The sequence below is a fragment of the Gigantopelta aegis genome, chromosome 6 (assembly GCF_016097555.1).
Source record: "Gigantopelta aegis isolate Gae_Host chromosome 6, Gae_host_genome, whole genome shotgun sequence".
Classification (NCBI taxonomy): domain Eukaryota; kingdom Metazoa; phylum Mollusca; class Gastropoda; order Neomphalida; family Peltospiridae; genus Gigantopelta; species Gigantopelta aegis.
Window position 1 is genome coordinate 82872065 of NC_054704.1, and position 24113 is coordinate 82896177.

Here is a 24113-nt window from a genome sequence, read left to right on the forward strand (position 1 = left end):
AGGATTAATACGGTAGTAGCGAATATCCTTGAAGTTGAAGAGTCAAGAGAGTTGGGAACAAGATAAAGGGTTAATCAACCTCATGACCGCCCATCACCAATCACATAAATCTGAGATCAAACACTGCCAGCTGAGCCTCCAAGTTATTACATCACAAATCAACTGGTTTTCCAATTTCCCTAGAGTTATGCATTTCTCACATATCCCATTACTGTAAAATATTACTAGGTTACTATTAATAACTTTTTATCCAAAATACATTAAAACTGTAAAAAACAAATTGATACATAGATTTTGTTATTGTAAACTCAAAATTGTCGAAAATAAAAACCTTACTAGTTTACAATTAATAACTTTTTATCCAAAATACATTAAAACTGTAAAAACAAATTGATACATAGATTTTGTTATTGTTAACTCAAAATTGTCGAAAATAAAAAAATCTTAAAATAATCCATTTATGTAGTTAAAACAATTAAATACAGTTTTACTTCTTTTTATTCTTACTATAATAAATACATTCAAGTTTCTTTGTGAAAAAAGAATAAGAAGTCTTAACAACATTTTTGCACATTACTGAATTATTTATTAAATATTAATCATACACCAATTGAATAAATAGTGACAACTACATGTAGTTTAGAGAGTTAGTCGAAAGATTTAAAAAGATTACACCCCCCCCCCCCCCCCCCCCCCCCCCCGTGTCACAAAACCCAATGTTACCACATACCTATGGAACCATAAGAATACTGGATGCTTATATTTGGTTTAGAAACACATGCTATTTCACATGCACTGTTTTTTTTACATAAACAATAGCCACATAACAATGAATATTACACCTACCCATTAAGTCTTTAAAACTCGCTCTGGGTAAGAGCTGGTACCGGGCTGCGAACCCTGTACCTACCAGTCTTATGTCCGATCGTTATCCACCTCACCACCAAGGCCGGTCTTTACACTTCAGATGGATATTGTACTTTAAAGCTACTTCAGTCGATGATCAATAGAAGAAGTTTGTCTTGTTTAACGACACCACTAGAGCACATTGCTTTCGATGATTAATAAGTCAATGTGTTCTAAGAGTGCTGTTAAACAAAACAAACTTTACTTTACTTTACTAAAGCTCCCACTGAAGTTCATCCCATCCCGACATACTGCACTGAAGCTCCCACCGAAGTTCATCCCATCCCGACATACTGCACTGAAGAAACAAAGTTTGACTACCATTAATATTGTTTCTGGCACACAGCTGTACTCTGAAGAGTTACATTAAGGGACCAACTTCAGTGCAATCCTTGTGGCTCTACACAACCATGATTTAATTATTAACCCACAGGACATGCATGTATAGCAAACTAGACATTTGCATACACACAAAAAAACCCACATTTAATTATTTAATGGAAATCTAATTCCAGCATTTATTTACCCAAACAACCTTATACAATTAAATCTGAATACAGCGGAACACAAAAAAAATAATATTTTTTTAAAATGTATATTAAATATGATTATCAAATTACTTATACATATTAAATTTCAATTATCTACAAATCGTGTTATATTCCACTTATTAGAAGGACTAGAACTGGAATAACTTCAGCTGAGTCAGGCATTATTAAGGAAGTAATCGGCAGTCTGACAAAACCCAGGAGTTAGCACAACTGACATTATCCTGGCACTTTAACTAGGCAATGCAATCGGTATTGTGTGCATCTAATGTTGCAGAAGGAAATTTCACGCTTGGTTTACCAATGTAATAACTTGATGGAAGAGGAACGGGCCCACTGTAAGGCTCATATACCAAGCAATTTGGTCGGTGTGATTCTAAACTGAAAGAACACGAATATTGGGTTCCAAGACCGTCAAAACATGAATAATTCAAATTACAGGAAATATTGCATTCCAAAGCTAGAAAAACTAAATTAAATTACGGGAAGTAGTACATGATGTTCAGAATAAAAAAAACCATGAATAACTGAATTTATAAGAAGATATTGAGAAAAATTATATAACACGTTTCAAGATTTAAAAACATGAATAATTGAAATTACAAAAATATATTCAGGTAATATATAGCATATCTCAAGATTTGTTTAAAGAAAGGAAGAAGAAGAACTGCGTAAAGCTATTGTAATATATTCATAAAATATAATATGTTTGAAGACTAAAAAAAACATAGTGAAATTACAGGAATATATCTAGGAAGATTTTGAAAAATGTTTTAAAGAAAACTGAAAAAAGGTCAAAATCATTGTGTGAATGTTTACATATCTGTTAAACTGAATAACGAATGGAAAAGAAAGGAATGTTTCCTTAATGACATCTCAGAACACAAGACAATTAATTAAACTGAGTAATAACTGTCAAAAGCATAATAAACTGTAAATAAAAAATCTTTACACTTTTCTTATCTTATCAATAACAAATATGTCAAATAAACGCTTCTTCAACATATACTTCATAATGGAAGATAGTTTCTTATAAAACAAAGGGTGACATACTATAGTGAGCCAAAAGTATTACGGTACTAATTTTGAGAAGTCATGTCACATTCCAATATTTCTTGACATTAAAATCACATATAATTACCTCAGCTTGATGAATCAGCTTTGATGTTCCTAATAGATCATTAATCTAAATTACAATGTCATTAACATTTAATAATTTACATTGGATGAAGGAACATTTTTAATCTTTCTAACTGAAATTAATGATCCAAAGGCAATTAATAGCCATTTTTGCCTCTGGTAATGGTAATAGTATTTGCTTGCCAGGCATATTTCCTTTTAAAGAAAATGATGGTAAAGTTATGGAGTTTAATAGGCATAGGCATAAAGCACAGTCTAGTATAGAAGAACCTGGAAAAAGAAATAGTCCGAGTCCGATATATTTTCACATGCTCCTATATCACTACGGTTTCGAGCATGTCTGTCCCGGGTCCCGTCCCTGGATAGCCAGAAGCAAAATATTGATAATTATCGTCATTTTTAGCATACCACTATTACTAGAACAAGCTCTAAACTGCACAAGAGTGCAGTGTATAGATCTTGTACAATTTAGTGACCAATGTATTTTACTCATATTCATTTATTTTTATGACAATATGAAATAAAAGATCAACCCAACCGATGTCCCATGACTGGTATATAAGGCCATGGTATGTGATGTCCTTTCTATGAGTATATAAAAATTGATGCTAATGACATTTTTTGAGTGGGTTTCTTCTTAAAACTATATAACAGAATTACCATTTGTCTGACATACAATAGCCGATGATTAAATAAATCAATATGCTCTAGTGGTGTCACTAAACAAAACAAGCTTTAACTTCCATTCTGAACTAGAGCAGGTACAAGGATACGAACCCAATACCTACCAGTCTCGAATCCAATGGATTTAACCACATCACCATTTAAGACTGGTATAGATTTTTTCCTTTATTTCCCAGCCACCTCAAACTATCAACTAAAGCCCAGCGATTACTGATTACATGATAATGGTGGGTGCCAGGACGGCACTCTGGGACCCAGTCAAGGACTCGAGACTGGCTGCAGTTCTGACATTAAGATGTTTGCTCTGGGCTGAGTTAGGCGTGACATGGACAGAATTTGATTGTGTCTGACAGCTAGTTACTAACTGGAAGTCCAAACAGTAAACACAGCATGTACACAGGCCATGTTGATCTCAGCTGTTTGATAACATGGAGGGATTTTCTAACAGCAAGCAGACACCTCTCAGTCTGTTGAGGAAACTGGGAGGACAGGTCCAAGTTGTCGTAAAAAAAAAAAAAATCCAGAAAAAACCCCACAGATGGCAAATTGCCAAAACAGATATTTGTATACATTTTTTATTTTAATTTAAATTTTAAATGTAAATAAGAATAAAGTTCAGATTTTTAAGCACTGCAAAACATAATTTCAGTTGACAAGAGATATTTTTGTTTTAATTTAAATTTGAAACACTGGAGGGGGGGAAATAAATAAATTGACAAAAAAAAATAGTTTTCATTGTGTCATGACCGGCCTTGGTGGCGTCGTGGCAGGCCATCGGTCTACAGGCTGGTAAGTACTGGGTTCGGATCCCAGTCGAGGCATGGAATTGTTAATCCAGATACCGACTCCAAACCCTGAGTGAGTGCTCCGCAAGGCTCAATGGGTAGGTGTAAACCACTTGCACCGACCAGTGATCCATAATTGGTACAACAAAGGCCATGGTTTGTGCTATCCTGCCTGTGGGAAGCGCAAATAAAAGATCCCTTGCTGCCTGTCATAAAAGAGTAGCCTAAGTGGCGACAGCGGGTTTCCTCTAAAAAAATCTGTGTGGTCCTTAACCATATGTCTGACGCCATATAACCGTAAATAAAATGTGTTGAGTGCGTCGTTAAATAAAACACTTCTTTCTTTCTTTCATTGTGTCATATGCACCATCACTGACATGTTCCCAAGTGAAATATTTAATCAGTTTTTAAATCTGATTTAAACAAATATATTAATAAAAGACAATTTAGGTTTTTAAACTATTAAAAAATATTTTATGTTAATTGGAAGAACAAAAGAATAATCATGACTAACAAGTGTTAAAAACTAAACCCACATGTAGTGAATTACCAAAGGATAATTCAATAGTTTCTGTTTTAATTGAATCATAAAACATTCATCCAGTAAAATGACCCATGAACAGATCAATAATTGACCCATGAACAAATCAGCAAATGAACCATGAACAGAGCATGAATTAATCATGAACAGATTATGAAATGAACCGTGAACCAAATGAGCAAATGAACCATGAGCTGACCATATGTACAGACATTAAACAAGTTGACAACAAAAAAGATAAAATAACCACAACAAAAATAATGCTGCCAATTGAACTCCAAAACCACACAAGCACTGAAAGAAGCAAAGCATTTTTAATATTTGTTCAGTAACAGAGTATGAATAGTACGGATAATGTTGGCAACAAGATAAAGACCATTACAAACATTTCTTGATATTTTGCAGCAAATGACTTTAAAACTTAAAGTTTGTTTTGTTTAATGACACCACTAGAGAATATTGATTTATTAATCTTCGGCTATTAGATATCAAACATTTGGTAATCAAGTGATGACATATCAGCAAAGATCACTGAATTACTATCTCTGCTCTGTGCATTTTACTAAACATTTGGTAATCAAGTGATGACATATCAGCAAAGATCACTGAATTACTATCTCTGCTCTGTGCATTTTACTAAACATTTGGTAATCAAGTGATGACATATCAGCAAAGATCACTGAATTACTATCTCTGCTCTGTGCATTTTACTAAACATTTGGTAATCAAGTGATGACATACCAGCAAAGATCACTGAATTACTATCTCTGCTCTGTGCATTTTACTAAACATTTGGTAATCAAGTGATGACATATCAGCAAAGATCACTGAATTACTATCTCTGCTCTGTGCATTTTACTAAACATTTGTTATAGGATGACATGGGTTATGATATATAAAAATTACCAAATCTAGTGACCAATCAGTGACAGTATAAAATAAGGTGGTAATAAATATAATATTTTGACATTAATATCTGCCTGGTTATTTTAGTTTATCCTGCAACCACTGTTTCTATTGAAAGATTATGATGACTGATTAAAGCAAAGTCATAAACGTATACTAGCAGATTATGACTTTTGATGTCACTCATACGCATAGCTACATTACAAAATTGCTTCGTACAATGTGGCTGAAATAACAGAAATAATAGCTTTTCCCCTTAATTTTTACGGAAACTAAGAGATCAGTATGAGCAACTGACGATACCCTTTCACGGAAATCAATTAGTAATCATGTATCATGTTTATGTCGTGAAATAATTTTCAATTGTCACAAGCTTCAGTATGTGCCACTGACAATCCTCTTTCATGGAAATTAATTAGTAATCAGTACAGGTAGGGTGTTTATACGATATTAAACAAGCTTCCATTTTGTATCATGTTTATGTTGTGAAATAATTTTCAATTGTCAGGAGCTTCAGTATGTGCCACTGACGATCATCTTTCATGAAAATTAATTAGTAATCAGTACAGGTAGGGTGTTTATAGGATATTAAACAAGCTTCCATTTCATATCATGTTAATGCTGTGCAATAGTTTTCAATTGTCACAAGCTTCACAATGAAAATTATTTCACAAGGGACATATAATAATATATACCACTAGATGGAACCCATGCTATGTACAGGAAAGTTTAGCTGGGTATGGTGGGCTTATACTGGGCTTTTAACAAAATGTATGACCACCATGTAGACAGCCAGCCCTCAATAGCTGAGGTTATATAAACAGCCATTGTACATCTACTTCTGTGTTATTTATTAAAGATGGCGGTATCCATTATGAATGTATTTCTGGAATTCATCTTTGTATGCAATACTTAGCAATATGTGTGTATGGTAACTGACTGGACCTGAATGCAAAAGGATCCTTGCAAAATGCAGCATTGAGTAAGTACAAATAAGGCTGTCAGCAGTGCAGATGAAAAGAGGAGAATTAAGTGATCAGAATGATTGGAAACTGTGAAAAAGGTCTTGCTATAATTATATTATAGATTTACCTTCTGAATCATAACATATCGGTGTTATGGTAATGACACACATCCCTAGTGTAGACCTTTAACAACATTGCCAACAGTCTGAAGACAGCATTAACAACAATAAGTGCTGTTTCATCTATCATTCATCAAATTTAATTTATCCCATATAATATTTCCTAATTAACCAAAAAATCTACTTCAAGAATATATATGTTTTAACTTGTTAACAATATTTTTAGACTCACTTCTATAAACCATGCTATAAATAAATGTATACTGTACACTGATTTCGGTATAAATATTGACAATATCCTAAACAATACACCATCTGGACTTAACGGCCAAGGGAAGAGCTATGTACTTCCCGACAGCTATAAGCCCGTGCTTTCAGGCATCCCAATACTCACTGCAATTCACTGAAATTGCTGCTTCCTAACTCTGACACAAACAACTTCAAAGAACGAGAAAACAAAGGCAATTTGGGACTCACACAGAGTCTCATTGAATGCAAAAAAATTGATTTAGCATAAATAATAGCACTGGAAAGTTGTACACGTGCTGTTTCCATTGAGCCGTAAACTCCCGCCCAGTCACCAGATCTAAAGAAAGAGGAGGCAAAACTGCATAATTAAGCCCCAATAATGATTAAAGTTGATGCAATATTTTTCAGCAATATAAGGCATGATTGGATTTTTTTTAAAAAGAGAGAAAAGTTCTTGTCTCAGACTGAATGAATTAAATGCTTAGCTTCAGGCTGAACAAGGAGACACAAGGTCATTGTGAAAGGCATTTAAAAACCAGTATAATTCCAATTTTGATTGGCCAAGAAGAATTGGTGCTGAACACCTGCGAGGAAACAAAGAGGAAATATTAATGTGACAGGATTAATGTGTCACAGTCAGAATTAATTATCACGTGGAACATTATATTATTGTTTATTTTATGGCTATTATATTTTAGTTGTTTTCTTTTCTTTTCGCTGATTCTTTTGACCTCATAATTTTATAATACTATGTTTCACATTAAAATAATTTCCACCCGTAAATATCTATAAAAACAAATACAACAGATGGCAAGTCAGCCATTCTTTGAATACATCTATACAACAAAAATAAAACAATTGATAAACTTCAGTGTGACAGATGACTGGCAACCATTCATGCATTTTCATTTTATTTCTTTGATTTTATTGTATTTGTACAACTATAAACAATGATGGACCCAGGTATCCTCCCTGGAACAAGCCACTGGCCATGTCAGAGATAGGGGCAAGGAAGGACATGCCGAACATTGAATGGATGTGGGAATGTAAAAACGTGAACATTTCAAGTTCAAGTAACCATGAAAATTTCTTATTTTCTTTACTGTTGAGAAATACATTTTACAATATCTCCTAAAAATGTTCCTTCTTTTTACTAAAGTTCTCTTGGGATTTTGTAAACACATCAACCAATTTAGTTCTTACAAATATGCCCTGAAAAAAATGAAATCATACCCCTCATCCCTCAAAATTAACCCCAAAAAGAATAAATCTCTTGGGTATGCTTGAAAAATGAAAAACAAAATGTCCAGACCACCATCTGACTTGGTGCCTCAATGAGACAGGAAGCCCCAGGAAGAAATGAAGCATACTGCATGTGAGTTAAGCTTTTTAACTGTTGACAGTAGCAGCAAACATATGTCAGATTCCATTAACATAACTCCATCAGGGACTGATGGGGGGCCCCATCCCAGTTGTAAAATATTTATGGGAGAATTGGCTTTCCCCTAATTAACATCAAATGTGCAGCAGTTCTGAAGCAACAGTAATTTTGTAAAGAGAACAGATTTCTCTTCTGAATGCCGGGTAAAAATCTCTTCAAGAACGTTTCTTTGTTGGTGGTGAGGGTGGATGAGGGTAGGTGGAGGATTTTAGCACAGTAGTTGTTATGAGGAATTAGTAGAGATGTATTAGGCTGGGTATTGGAAGAGACTGGGTACTGAAAAAGGTTATTCCTGGTATGACACTGGTATTTACTGGGATAAGATGACATACGATAACCTTTATTACACAAACATTCCACAACATGAACAGCATACACAATACAGAATATTAACAACACACATATGTATGTGATACTATGTATGTTTGGACACACACACACACACACACAGATACACACACGCACACATACATACACACATGCATGCGCACACACACACACACAGATCTATAAACCTCTAGCAGCAGAAATTAATGTTTATTAATATTACAATATATGTATTTATTGATGCCTTCCTCAAAATCTCCATATCTTAAGGAAATGTTTTATTTAACAACACACTCAACACATTTTATTTATGGTTATATGGCATCAGACATTTGGTTAAGGACCACACAGATATTGAAAGAGGAAACCTGCAGTCGCCATTTCATGGGCTACTTTTTTCGAATAGCAGCAAGGGATCTTTTATATGCACCATCCCACAGATAGAACAGTACATACCACAGCCTTTGTTACACCAGTTATGGAGCACTGGTTCCATATCTTAAGGGGCGAGGCGTAGCCCAGTGGTACAGCGCTTGCTTGATGCGCGGTCGGTTTGTGATCGATCCCCATCAGGGGGCCTATTGCGCTCTTTCTCGCTCCAGCCAGTGCACCACGACTGGTACATCAAAGGCCGTGGTATGTGCTATCCTGTCTATGGGATTATGCATATAAAAGATCCCTTGCTGCTATTCGAAAAGAGTAGCCCATGAAGTGGCAACAGTGGGTTTCCTCTCTCAATATCTGTGTGGTCCTTAACCATATGTCTGACGCCATATAATCGTAAATAAAATGTGTTGAGTGCGTCATAAAATAAAACATTTCCTTCCTTCCATATCTTAAATGCAGATTACAGTTGGTCATAAATCACTTAGCATTAAGCACCATTTCTAATCCTGATAATTACAGAAACTTTTTAAAAATCACTAAGTCATGCATATAATTCAGGGAATTGCAGGAACTACTTTTAAAAAGTCACATAATTAAGTGAATTACAGAAACTTTAAAAAACACATCACTAAGTTATGCCCACAATCCACAGCATTATAAAAATTGAAAACAGTGACCAAGTTATCCATTTAATACAGAGCAGGAAATTACAAAAACCGTAGGAAAATTACTAAAGCATCCTCCAGTAGCTGCCTTCATCCTGCAAGTGACAGAAACATACAGTTATAACTGTCTACTGCAGTTGTGTGATAAAGAAATCTATAATGTGCAATTCAACAAAAGGCGTGACACAATTTAACAAATGCCGGCACCAGCTGTACAGCTGTATACTGTATGCAACATGAGATCTGTACTGTGTGTAAGTACAGGAAACAGCTGGCAAATGTAAGCATGACCCATACCAGATATACACATACATAAAAGCACAACTAGAGCACATTGATATATTAATCATCAGAGTATTGGATGTCAAACATTTGGTAATGCTGACATATAGTCTTAGAGAGATGAAACCTGCTACATTTTTCTATTAGTAATAAGGGATATTTTAAATGCATAATCCCACACATAGCACATATCCTGACCTTTGATATACCAGTCATGGTACACTGGCTGGAACAAGAAATAGCCCAATGGGCCCACCAATGAGGATTGATCCCAGACTGACTAGACATCAGGCTTTACCACTGGGCTACATCCTACCCCCCCCCCCCCCCCCCCCCCCCCCCCCCCCCCCCCCCCCCCCCCCCCCCACACACTCATATATATATATATCAACATCTACATACACATAGTATGATATGCACACAAAGACACACACATATATTCCGGACAAAAATGTAAGCTTGTGCACCCCTCCCCATTCCACTATGGAGGCTATAGCCCCCCACTAGAGATGCTCTACTCCTCACACTCCAGATATCTTTTCTATGGGCCTGCAGTACATATCAAGACATTAGATGTACCGTGAGGCACTGATCCATCAAGGGTGATAGTTTCTACAAAGCATTCTACCACTGAGCTACATTCCATCCTAAGTATATGATTTGTTTGTTTGTTTTGTTTTTAACGACACCACTAGAGCACATTGATTAATTATTCATCGGCTATTGGATGTCAAACATTTGGTAAATCAGACACATAGTCATCAGAAAAAAACTAGTACATTTTCTTAATGCAGCAATGGATCTTTTATACGCACTTTTCCCACAGACAGGAAAGCACATACCATGGCCTTTGACCAGTTGTGATGCACTGGTTGGAACAAGAAAAAACTCAGTCAGTTGAATGGATTCACCGAGGTGGTTTGATCCTGCAATGCAAGCACATCAAGCGAACACTCAACCAACTGAGCTAAATTCTGCCCACCTAAGTGTATGAGTGCAAAGGACATATCAACAAAACCACTCTCCACCCCCCCCCCCCTCCCCACCCCCCTCCCCTCTCTTGGTAGAGCCCTGAAGCTTGCTGTAATTCTCCAGATCATTTGTCATGAAGATTATAGTTGACACCCCATCACCACAGCTCTGATGAAGAGCTGGGAGTCATCAAACTAACATTAATTTCCTTTTCTGCCCTAATTCATTAAAAAGGGAAAACTGATCTTGTCAACACTGTGTCAATTTTATTTTCCGAATTCTCTCAAAATGTTTTTTTTTTTTTTTTTTTTTTTTGCGAGTTTGAAGAAAAGCTAACAAAACATTTCATCTTTCCCTAGAGCCTTGCTCATTTTGCTGTCAGCATTAAAAATGAATATTTCAAATCGGCTTCTGACACAAATTTAATCAAAAGTTTGCTGTCGTGACTGGTAGTTGAGAGAAAATTAATATTAATTCAATACACTACTGCATTGCGATTGATTAAGGATTGAACTCTATGTAAAAGTCATGAGAATAGACCTGGCTTCATTTAATACTCGCCAGCTATAATAAAGCCCATGTTATCTAAGATAAAAAAAATGTCTATAAACAGAATGCGACAACATTACAAACATGCATTTGAAAAAAACACCATTAACTACAACATTAAATAATTACATTTTTGAAACCATGTAACAATTGCTTTATATATAAAAAAAAAATAATAATAATAAAAAAAAGAGAAGTTTTAATGAAATTTTAATAAATTTTATACTTTCATTTATAAAAAAAAATTATATAAAATTTGAATAAATTTTGTACTTTCATTTCAAAAAATTAAAATAAAATCTGAATAAATTTTGAACTTTCATTTCAAAAACTTGAAATAAAATCTAAATTAATTTTGTACATTCATTTTAAAAACAATTAAACTTTTTAATATTTACATATTTATGAAATTTGTATCAATTTTTCACTTACATTTTTAAAACAAACAACTGACCTCTTCATCTTACCACCTGATATCCAAACTGAAAGTTATTGTTATATCCAAAAAAAGTTATTGCTATAAAAACTGGTCTGTGATTTCTCTTGTATTACACATTAGCCTGGCATTACAATGTTTCAGCTGTTGCCAAGGCTTAGTAGTTCTCAGACAAAACACAATACTTTCTGCTTGATGCTGCACAGAGAGTGCTGATGGGTCTGTCACTGATAATCCGATATGCCACACTCAAATGATAGCACAAAAAGATGTTCGGTATCGAGTATCTTAATTATAGCATATTGAATCGGTTTCCATTTCACGTCAGGAGCAGGATATGACACAGTGGTAGGGAACTCACTTGAAGTGCAATGAAATGTTGAATTGATATCTCTTTGGTGGTTAGACACATTGGGTTATTTCCCATTCCAACAACCAGTGCTCTACAACTGGTATACTGAAGGCCTTGAACTTATTTATTACAGTGTCAATACAGCATATACAGTGAAAACCCTCTAAACAAGATACCCATAGAACCAAGTAAAAAGTCTGTTTATTAGGGGTAACCAGTTTAGAAAGGTTATGTTCAGTAGTGATATTTAAATAGGGACTGAAAACCATCTGGTTTTAAAGGAATTCTAATTTACAGAGGGTCCGATTCTTAGAGGTTTCACTGTATATAATATGTGATAAAAGCAGTTTCTTATCTAAGACTTGAGCCCAACAAATTTATATCTTTGGCACATAATATCTACTGATTAAAACAATGTGATGAGTGAGGTGTTCAACAAAATTATCTTTTTTTTATTTCAGTTTTTTTTGTGTGGGTTTTTAAAAATTCGCACAAAGTTTTTTTGTGCTGTGTGAAATAACTGATCTGTTTTAAGTTTTAGTAACTCATGACATATTAAAACTATTTCACAAGGGATGCAAACTGTATAACTCATATAATGTTATTAATTTTAATTTACATAATAAATATTAATTTGCATAAATTACAAATATATATTTGTAAATTATTTCAAAGAAATATATACATGTGTATATATTTTTCAACAGACAAATTTAAAAGTAAAAATAAATTGTTGTATAGCCTTATTCATCAATATTTTTAATTGTCTAAATATTACTATTGTGCACACTACTGCCTATTGTAGTGCTATTTATAATTAAACATATCTGAGTAAATCCATCTGTCCCTATCAGTGAGGTCACTGTATGTCAGTTACAGCCAATCACCTTTCAACCAGCTGTTAAATATAGCACAATTGAAATGCATCAGACTGATCATTGTGAAATGGGATATTTTCTACCACTTGGGTAATAACAGATTTGCATCTTAAAGAAGCATTACCTACTTAGCCCAGCTTGTATCTAAAGATATCTGTCAACTGAAATGATATACTGCTTTTGTATTTGTGCAGGCTGATGTATCAGTTTTCAAAAAAATACAGTACAGTCTAACCGTACATTATTGAATATTGTGTACAGTCTGACCTTACATTATTGAATATTGTGTACAGTCTGACCTTACATTATTGGATATTGTGTACAGTCTGACCTTACATTATTGAATATTGTGTACAGTCTGACCTTACATTATTGAATATTGTGTACAGTCTAACCTTACATTATTGAATATTGTGCACAGTGTGACCATACATTATTGAATATTGTGCACAGTGTGACCATACATTATTGAATATTGTGTACAGTGTGACCGTACATTATTGAATATTGTGTACAGTCTAACCTTACATTATTGGATATTATGTACAGTCTGACCTTACATTATTGAATATTATGTACAGTCTGACCGTACATTATTGAATATTATGTACAGTCTGACCTTACATTATTGAATATTATGTACAGTCTGACCGTACATTATTGAATATTGTGTACAGTCTGACCTTACATTATTGAATATTGTGTACAGTCTGACCTTACATTATTGAATATTGTGTACAGTCTAACCTTACATTATTGAATATTATGTACAGTGTGACCATACATTATTGAATATTGTGTACAGTGTGACCTTACATTATTGAATATTATGTACAGTCTGACCTTACATTATTGGATATTGTGTACAGTCTGACCGTACATTATTGAATATTGTGTACAGTTTGACCGTACATTATTGAATATTGTGTACAGTCTGACCATACATTATTGAATATTGTGTACAGTCTGACCTTACAATAATGAATATTGTGGACTCTATTACTGAAATACAGTTATATGTCTAGATTACCAAATGTTTGACATCTAATGGCCGATGATTAATATATCAATGCGCTCTAGTTGTGTCATTAAACAAAACTAACTTAAATTTTAATTATTATTGAGGAATATGGAATTTCTCCAACTTTTGATTGCACAAACTTAGCATCATCTACTTACACATACAACATGCTAGACAAAATGCTAGTGACTGCTAATGCTTGCATCAGGTGCAGTTAGCTGTAGGATCGATCTACCTTAGTGGACCCATTCTTCCAGTATGCACTTCACCACTTACAAAAACAAAAAGGTCATAGTAAGGGTACAAAAGATTCCTTCCTGATATTTAGTAGGAGAGGATGGTAGAGCACCTGACTTGCCCTCAATAGCCCGCAGTTCATTAGCTTCGATCTTCCCCTTCCTCTGCCTCAACTAGCACCCTACATCTGGTACATCAAACACCATGTGGGAAAGAACATATAAAGGACACCTTGCTACTTTTTGGAAGTAGTATTAGTAGCTTGTTAGGCAGCAGGTTTCCTCTCCATCTCTCTCTGTCTCTCTCTCTCTCTCTCTCTCTCTCTCTCTCTCTCTCTCTCTCTCTCTCTCTCTCTCTCTCTCTCTCTCTCTCTCTCTCTCTCTCTCTCTCTCTCTCTCTCTCTCTCTCTCTCTCTCTCTCTCTCTCTCTTATATATATATATATATAATATAATATATAATATATATCTTACTGTGTCTGTCTGTCTCTATCACTTGACCAAGAATAAAAATAACCATATGTTAGACACCAAAAGGCCATAATAATTAATATCAAGTGCTGAGATACTGTAAAACAAATGTTCCTTCCCCCCCCCCCCCCCCCCCCCCCCCCCCCAAACATCAATACACATGTATATTTGCATTGGACAAAAAGAATTACAAATGGAAGGTCACCATTGTAGAAGAGATACAATGACTTTATCAGAATTATTCTTTATTTTCCAAATCCATCAGTGTCAAAACTGTCTATGATTTTCCCCTGCTGGTTGAGACAGCGTCTAAATGCCAGCAAATATTGACTACCGGTTGGACAGATCTTTGAAAGGGCACACCAGTCACAAGTAGTAATTATATTTCCTTGTCAAGAATTTCACCGCCTGGCTTTGATGAAAATAATTGCTACAAAAATGTTCAAGCTTCAGTTCACAAACATATTTCAATTTTTGAAAAAAGAAAAAAAACCATATAAAAAGAATTGAACAAATATAAATTGTGACATGCATTTTACTTTTTACAAATCTCTGTGACTGTGTGTGGTGGGATCTAGCTTAGTTGGTAGAGTGCTCGCCTCAGGTGTTTGGGTCAAAGGATCAAATCCACTTGGTGGATTCATTCTCCGAGTTTTTCCCATCCCAACCAGTACCCCATGTCTGATATATTACAGACAAATGTAACAGGTTTTTTCTGACTATGATCAACTGTTTGACATCCAATAGTCAATTATATTAATAAATCAATGTTCTTTAGTGGTGTGATGGTAACAATGAAAGTTATTTTAATTCTTTCATTAAACACCATTTGAAGCTTTGTAAAGATAGTCACTCCATCAACAATTTGATCAGTGATGACTTCCAATTAAAGTTCAAACACATAGATCTTTATTGTGTGCAATTTTTTTTTTAATGTGCCAATTGCACTATACACAGTCTATGTAAATGTTATAATCTTTTAGTCTTCAAATAAAATGATATATACATATATAAAGTACTATTATAAGAAATCACTATCTATTTTGTTTCATTTTTTAAAATGATTAGGAAAAAAAGTTACATCAATAAGTTTATTTATTTAAAAATAATATTTTTCGTTAATGTTTTTACAAAGATAGCCTGCTAGTATATTCCCATGTCAATTTTAATCTTCCAGCTCATGGCACTTTTTTTTAAGTTAGCATTTAGAAATCTTTATCTTAATGTATTATACAGATCTTGTAACTAGATCAGGATGAGGTGTGTACTGTGAGAGCTGTGAATAAGTAACACTATATTCATGATACAAGTATTCAAAATTTAGCTATCACGTTTGCTAATTAACGCCTCAAATAAAACTTGACTGAAGATTAAAAACACATTCAACACAGAGTACTCCTCCCATTACCTATGTAACAGACCTCTAGTCACTGATGATTCTTTTTACAGCAAATGATGTTTTATATAAAATAAATAAATTAATAAATTACAAAGTGAAAAAAAATTTAGACAGCTTTAAATAAAAATCCACTGGGTGCAGACATTTGAGTGTCTAAGGACAATCTTCAACATGGTCAGACAGTAATTCTATAAAAGCTGTCAATCTATCATCCTGACAAAACTTCCCAAACAGATTAGCCAAGGTGTTTGAATTACATTAATGGTCTACAAGCCAGTTCAGTAGATCTGACTGTGGGGGTTTCTTAATGTGTTTTTTTTTAACAGTGAAAAAAAAGAGGCAACCATAAGCCGTGCAACACCAGGCTAATTTATAGTTTGGTTTTATTTTACACTTCCCTAAATATTGTTATGTATTAAAAGTAGATGTATCATAGATTAATTTTCTCAAAGTAATGACAATAACAGGCAACTAAATCTTGTAAGCTCATTTATACTGTAAGCTCATTTATATGATGCACGATGTCATGCAAAACAAAAAATAGAACACTTAAATAAAAACAAGCTGTGTCTATGATTATCTATACCTGTTTGTGTATGAATGCATGCAAGCATGCCTGCATGTTTATGTGCATACATCTGTAATTTTTGTGTTTATATACAGTGTTAATTCACAAGTTAATTTCAAATAAATGAATCCAGGAATTTGAAACTGACATATTAATTTGAAAAGTGTACTCAGTATAAAAACAATCAGCCACAGAGATGACCAGATACCAGTATATTTTAAACAGCATGCCTTTGTTTGCAATATAAACCTGATGCAAAACTTAATACACTTAGCAACCACTACTTTAAATTATTTCTGCCATATTTTATGCTTAATTAAAATAATAAAACAAAGTTTACAAACCATGCAAACACACACACCCCTAAAACAGCATGACACCAGCTTTTCAAAAGTTCAACAACTAACAATATCCAAAACAATTATAATATAATAACCCAACAAACATCTCCTAAAGCAAAATACTATCAACTGTTAAATTAATTAAAAAGATTGCAAAAAAAAGAGGAAGTATTTTCTTTACCTTAGTTCCATTTAGCGAATAAAAAACAATGACCAGCTCCGAGTGGTATCTCCAACTGACATTGTGTACACACGGCAGCACACACACACACACACACTCACAGAGTCAGTTTTGTAAAATGACTCAACCAAGCCGTAGCGTCCTCTCCGATAGTTCACACAGAAAAATCAATGAGTGTTTCTCCTCCCCTAGTAGTAGTAGTGGCGGTAGTAGCCCTCGCCGGTTTTCCTCTATCTTGAGAGGCCGGCCCATACTGCACCATTCAAAGAGTTCATTCTACTTCCCCGAGCTCATTAAACTGGTGGACAAAGCTGAACGCTTTTCTTTCAAGTCTCACTGGCCAGCTTGGCTAGCTCTCTCTCTGACCTTACAGAGAGACACAACCGCTGCACATCCTCGGTCTGCTGTCCCGGTCCTGTATTATATGCCTTTAACAGCAAGGAGAAGAGAGAATTGGGGATATCTTGAGATTTTAGCTGTTGTCTTCCCTGCTGTATGTTCCTGACTGAGAGAGATCTGGGAAGCTGTAGGCTGGAGGGCTTTGGTTTCCAAAAGATCAGCAAGGCCAGGGCAAACTGGATTAGTTTCACAGAGATACCGAGAGTTGGGATGCCAGTTTTTCTCAGCTTGTGTAGTTTTCTCCCAAACTGGGGGCTTTTTTGTGGATTTATTGGTTTTACAGACCCTGCATTTTCAAACACCGTGGCCTGTTAACGACTTTTTGTGGACAGTCAGTTTTGAGAATGTTGCATGTACACATCGGTTTAGTATCCTGCTGTGTATTACGGTCTTGTTTGTAATTATTTATTATGTTGTAAATGGTATACATGTACATGTTTTCACATCCACAAATTATAAATGGGCTGTTTACAAGACATGCAATAAAGTTTTATCTTGTCTAACTTATATGACTTATAATAATTAATGACTGCATCAGTGGTATATGTATTATGCACTAAATGTGTATAACAACCACTTGTCCTTAAGATGTCCTTCCTGTTTATAAATGGTTTGAACATGTCTATTAAGATCACCTGTTTACAGCATACAGTTAAATCTGGTATAAAGGTTAATTTGAATAGCATGCACTTGTCTATATACAACCACAAGTGATTTATGCATATGAAAAAGCTTGCCTTTTAACCGAACAACAAAAAACAAAAAACCAACAATAAAACAACAAACAAACAAAAACCAATAAACAAACCTACCTAAACATCATGTGGTTTTAATTGTAATATTTAACAAAAATAATTTAAAAAAAATGAATACTGCGTTAATAGAGCGATACACTGCAGGTGAAAAAACCTCCACAAAGATGGATATTGACAAGTAAACATGTGACAGATAAAAAAAAATGGAAAACCAGTTACTGCATGGAACCAGTATTACACAAAAAACTGAAAAAACAAACAAATGGATTAAATGATGATTATTAATAATCAATCATAATGAATTAAAAATATTACTAAAAAATTTTTTTATTATTTTTTATTAAATTTTTAATGTTAAAAATGAAAGAATGACTAAAAATGTTCTGAAATGAACCCTGATTCCAAACAGTCAGAACATCTCAGCTTAAAGAATACAATCAGTAGACCTTGGCCAATTGACACAACTATCCTGAGATGTAACAAAAAAGGGCAAGGTGTTCAAATGGTTAAAAATGATGTGGGGTACAAATTCTAGCAAGGTGGTCTAAATGAACAATGCATCTTTACTGTGAGGCATCAAGCCAATGTAAACAGTGAGCCAACATGAAGATTATAAATAATACTCCATTTTTGTATTAATTTTTCAGATTTAATAAAGAAATATGCTTGTCAAATTAAACTTTAATTCACATGTGTCAATTCAGTAAATGACAACTTGACCCTTGGAGTTTTTTCATTTAAATAAAATAAAACAAATATATTTTTAAAAACCAACCAATCAATCAATATTTATTGTTAAAAAACCCACCCCAAATAGAGCCAGTACAGGACATGTAATGGATTCTTTCAACTCATTAATTAAAATTTAATTTTGAAACAGGTGGAATTGCATATTTTTTAGTTTTTGTTGCAATACTAGACACTGAAATCTGTACAAAGACTATATATCCAAATCCCACAACAAAAGCCCCTGAGTTGTTAAAGCATACACATAAACAAATATGTGACTTCCATTGGCCTTTGTGTAAACAAAACTGCTTTCCATTGCCTAGAGAGCTGAGTGAAGAAAAACACAGCAAGCGTCTGGGCCAAGCCATCATCAGGCCATGTGCCATCTCACGGTTTATCCAATGTCTTCGATTCCATCAAAGAATTTGGGCTATTTTTCTTCTTTTTTTCTTACACTTTTGTTTGTGCTAACAACTATTTGGACATATCTTGAAAACTGCTGTTTCCTGACAACTTACAGGAGCATTTTTTTGGCCTTTATTTCCATAGCAACTGAGCGATCTTTTGAAAACATGGCATACAACCAAAGTATTCACCTATTTGTCACTGTCTACTTGGGAGCAATTTCCTCTGAGAACAAAAATCTATGCACTTTCCTTTAAAACATGTCATCTATTTTACACATGATAAAGTCATTATTATGGAATACATGCAGTTATTCACTCTTAATAAAAAAAAATACTAATTATCCAATGATAGATTTTATTCAATTTCAATCTTCAAGAACTAAAGAACCATTTTAATTACTGGGTCATTTTTATAATTGGAATTTTAGTTATCTATTGTTTTAGCCTTCATTGACCAAATAGAATATGCTAACAGTACTATCAAAAAAAGTTTTTTCTTTCTTTTTTTGTGTGTCTTTTTTGCAAGACAACTTACTACAATTTAGCTTAAAATTCCAAGGCACACTTGAAAGATTAAATGTACCAATAATCAATAATAATATTAACATTCATAAAAATTAGTTAATTAAATACAGAAACACGAGTACATGATGAGCAAATCGGCATACAAGCTCTCAGTTACCAGCAAAATTAACTATGTAATAAAGATAAAGTTTGCTTGTTTTGTTTAATGACACCACTAGAACACATTGATTTATTAATTATCGGCTATTGGATGTCAAACATTGGTAATTTTTACATAGTCTTAGAGAGGAAACCGACATTTTTTTCATTTTAGTAGCAAGGGATCTTTTATATGCACCATTCCATAGACAGGATAGCACATGCCACATCCTTTGATATACCAGTTGTGGCACACTGGCTGTAACAAGAAATAGCCCACTAGGTTCACCAATGGAGATCGATCCCAGAAAATGGTGCATCAAGCAGGCTCTTTACCACTGGGCTACATCCGAAACTAACTATGTAATGACTTTAATTAACTTAATCTTCACAACTGATCTCTGTTGTTATGCCTTCAACTTTTAAAGCCAGTATAGTTACAGGGTTCACTTCCCAACCAGAGTGAGTTTTAACAGTTCAACGGGAGACATAATGTAAGGCCAATACATTGACTTCTCTCTCACCAACCACTAGCAATTAACCATTAACCCTTGTTCTATCAGCCCAGTTTGCCCATCTGTGTGTCCTGGACTGTGTGCTTAACTTTAACTTAATATAAACACAGAAATATGTTTTAATAAGAAAGCCACTGTTTAAACAGTGTACTGAGGTGCCAAGAAACAATATTCTTTTTCTTTCAGAGTTGAAGGAACTACACTCTCTAACTGTACATGGTTTCTACATGGAATCTTCTATTACACAATGTTTATTAGCTGCATCAGAAAAAACTAGAATTCCATAACATTTTTTAATGCACTGTGATGAACATCCATAGGGGCAACTATAAACCAAGTTTTAAAGACCTAGAACTAGTTAGTGAGGACCTGATCAGGGAAACGGGTGCTGCAGTAATTAAACAAACAAAAAATGTAGATGATCTATTTTATATGGTTTAATTATTAAAATTTATATATAAAAAAATAATTATTTTAATTTTATTTGAAACTGCAGCTTTAAAACTCTCTGGGTAGGAGCTGGTACTGAGAAGCGAACCCAGTACCCACCAATGTGACAACTTAACCATTGGTTAAGAGGCTGGTTAATGGTCTGTACAAAACAATCTGATCTGACACAGTACTGTTTATTAGCAGCATCCTGGGGAGGTGAGCCGAGACCTGTGTAGAGGAAGGACCATATTGCACAAACAATCTCCTTTGACTGCAGCTTTAAAACTCCCTGGGTGGGAGCCGGTATCGAGAAGTGAACCCAGTAGCTACCAGGCTGACAACTTAACCACTGGTTAAGAGGCTGGTTAATGGTCTGTACAAAAAATCTGACACAGTACTGTTTATTAGCAGCATCCTGAGGCCTGTGTAGAGGAAGGACCATATTACACAAACAATCTCCTCTGACTGCAGTGATCACTGGAGTAGATACAAGCCGTAAAGTGTGATTGATGCTTTTTAATGAAGACATCTTGCCTCCCTGAATACCTCCTTTGGTTGGAAGTTTACTTTTAAAATGTCTGGTACACCGTTCTGTTTAAACACACACCAGGAAGAGCCCATGGGGTGGACTGAACCAGCCGGGTGCTGTATTAAATAATAATGACACACTTTATTTTAAATGTAGACTGTTGTGCACTGATTGCTTCTTTTTTGACTGAGTTTGTCTGAAGTTGAAGAGATTCACTGCTTGGCGCTGTGTGTGGACTTTTTTAAACATTAGCACAGCTGAACGACATTAGTGTAATTCTGTGTTAATCACTGGTTGAATATAATCACTGGCCACATGTTCTATTTTGTGGCAATATAAATTGATCTGTAATGTAAAAACAATACAATTATATAGCTCTGCATAATTACAATTTTTCTAATGACTGACTGGGATTCTTGTTATTTAGTAATAGATTTAGTTTATAATTATGCAGATGGCACTGTAGTAGCAAAATCATAATAAAAGCACAAATACGGAAAAATAATTGCCTTGGTTTTGTTTCTATCATTGTGATTCATTCTTCATAAAAATAAATGTTTGCTCTTGTACTGGACAATATAAAGACAAAGTATGACCATCAATACAGCTTAAATTTTTTTTTATAGTGTTAAATAATTAAATATCTGTTAAATTTATTATAATTTAAAGTCATCCCATTGTTCCAGCCATAGCAACACAAGTTTATTCATTTCCGGATAAATGTAAAAATTATATTGTTAAAGAACATTATATCTGATGTTATTGTTCAAGAACCCCCAAAATAAGTTAAAATAAAATATGATCTTGTTTGTGTTTTTATTAATAAATATGTTTAAAATTCAGTTATGAGGATGGTGTTTATTTTTTTAAGATTCATCAGAGTATGAAACAAAAAACCATGCAAACCTTTGTGCAAGATCGAACTTGACTGTTTATTTACGAAAATAGTAGATTAAATGACAGGAAAACAAAATGGGTAAACTCATTTTGACCCTTCCCGTTATATACTCTTCAAAAAAAGAAACGCGAACGGGTACAAATGGGTTATAACTCCGATTTTATGTTTCCTACCGGTTCATGCTTTGTGAATATAAGGTCATTGCATGTCCCAAACACATTCCCATGGTTACATTCGATAAAACGCAGCTACTGTAAAATAAAGTTTCAAAATGTGAATATTCGCAAAAACGCAGCCACGTGCAAACCATGTCACCACTGCACGTGCGTTGTCTGCACGTGCAACATGAACACCGACAGTATAAAAGTGCAGGGTGTTCGCTTGCCTGGCCTCTGTATCTGGCCGACAGTTGACAATCCAGGACATGCCACGTCTCAGTGAACCGCAGAGAAACAATGCCATCGGCCGACTAGACGCAGGCGAATCCAGAACGGCCGTTGCCAGGGCATTCCATGTGTCCCCAAGCACCATCTCCAGACTGTGGGACCGTTACCAGCAACATGGATCAACCCGTGACCTCCCTAGATCCAGTCGACCACGGGTCACTACCCCCGGGCAGGACCGCTACATCCAGGTACGCCACCTTCGGGAACGATTGACTACTGCCACCTCCACAGCCGCAGCAATACCAGGTTTGCGCAGGATATCCGACCAGACCGTACGGAACCGCCTACGTGAGGTAGGAATTCGTGCCAGACGTCCAGTTCGAGGTGTCATCTTAACACCACAACACCGTCGACTCCGACTGCAGTGGTGCCAGATTCATCGACAATGGCCTCAACTGCGATGGAGACAGGTGTGGTTCAGTGACGAGTCCCGATTTCTGCTCCGACGTCATGATGGAAGATGTCGCGTGTATAGGCGTCGTGGTGAACGTTATGTGGCAAACTGCGTGCAGGAAGTGGACAGATTCGGCGGGGGTAGTGTAATGGTGTGGGCAGCCATCTCACACACTGGCAGAACTGACCTGGTCCACGTGCAGGGCAACCTGAATGCACAGGGCTACATTGACCAGATCCTCCGGCCACACATCGTTCCAGTTATGGCCAATGCCAACGCAGTGTTCCAACATGACAATGCCAGGCCTCACACAGCACGTCTCACAACGGCTTTCCTACAGAACAACAACATTAATGTCCTTCCTTGGCCATCGATATCACCGGATTTGAACCCAATTGAGCATCTATGGGACGAGTTGGACCGACGCCTCCGACAGCGACAACCACAGCCCCAGACCCTGCCCGAGCTGGCAGCAGCCTTGCAGGCTGAGTGGGCCACCATCCCCCGGGACGTCATCCGTACTCTGGTTGCTACAATGGGCAGGCGGTGCCAGGCAGTTGTCAACACACGTGGAGGCCACACCCGGTATTGACTCCAG

General features: G+C 35.3%; 1 protein-coding gene across 1 annotated transcript in view; it reads right to left on the reverse strand.

Moving 5' to 3' along the window:
- LOC121375523 (heparan sulfate glucosamine 3-O-sulfotransferase 5-like) overlaps positions 1–18214 on the reverse strand; it is a 37043-nt gene extending 18829 nt beyond the window's left edge. Inside the window, exon 1 of the mRNA XM_041503016.1 lies at positions 17349–18214. The gene's annotated coding sequence lies outside the window, so the exon portion shown is untranslated. The remainder of the gene's footprint in view (positions 1–17348) is intronic.
- Positions 18215–24113: the final 5899 nt, after the last annotated feature.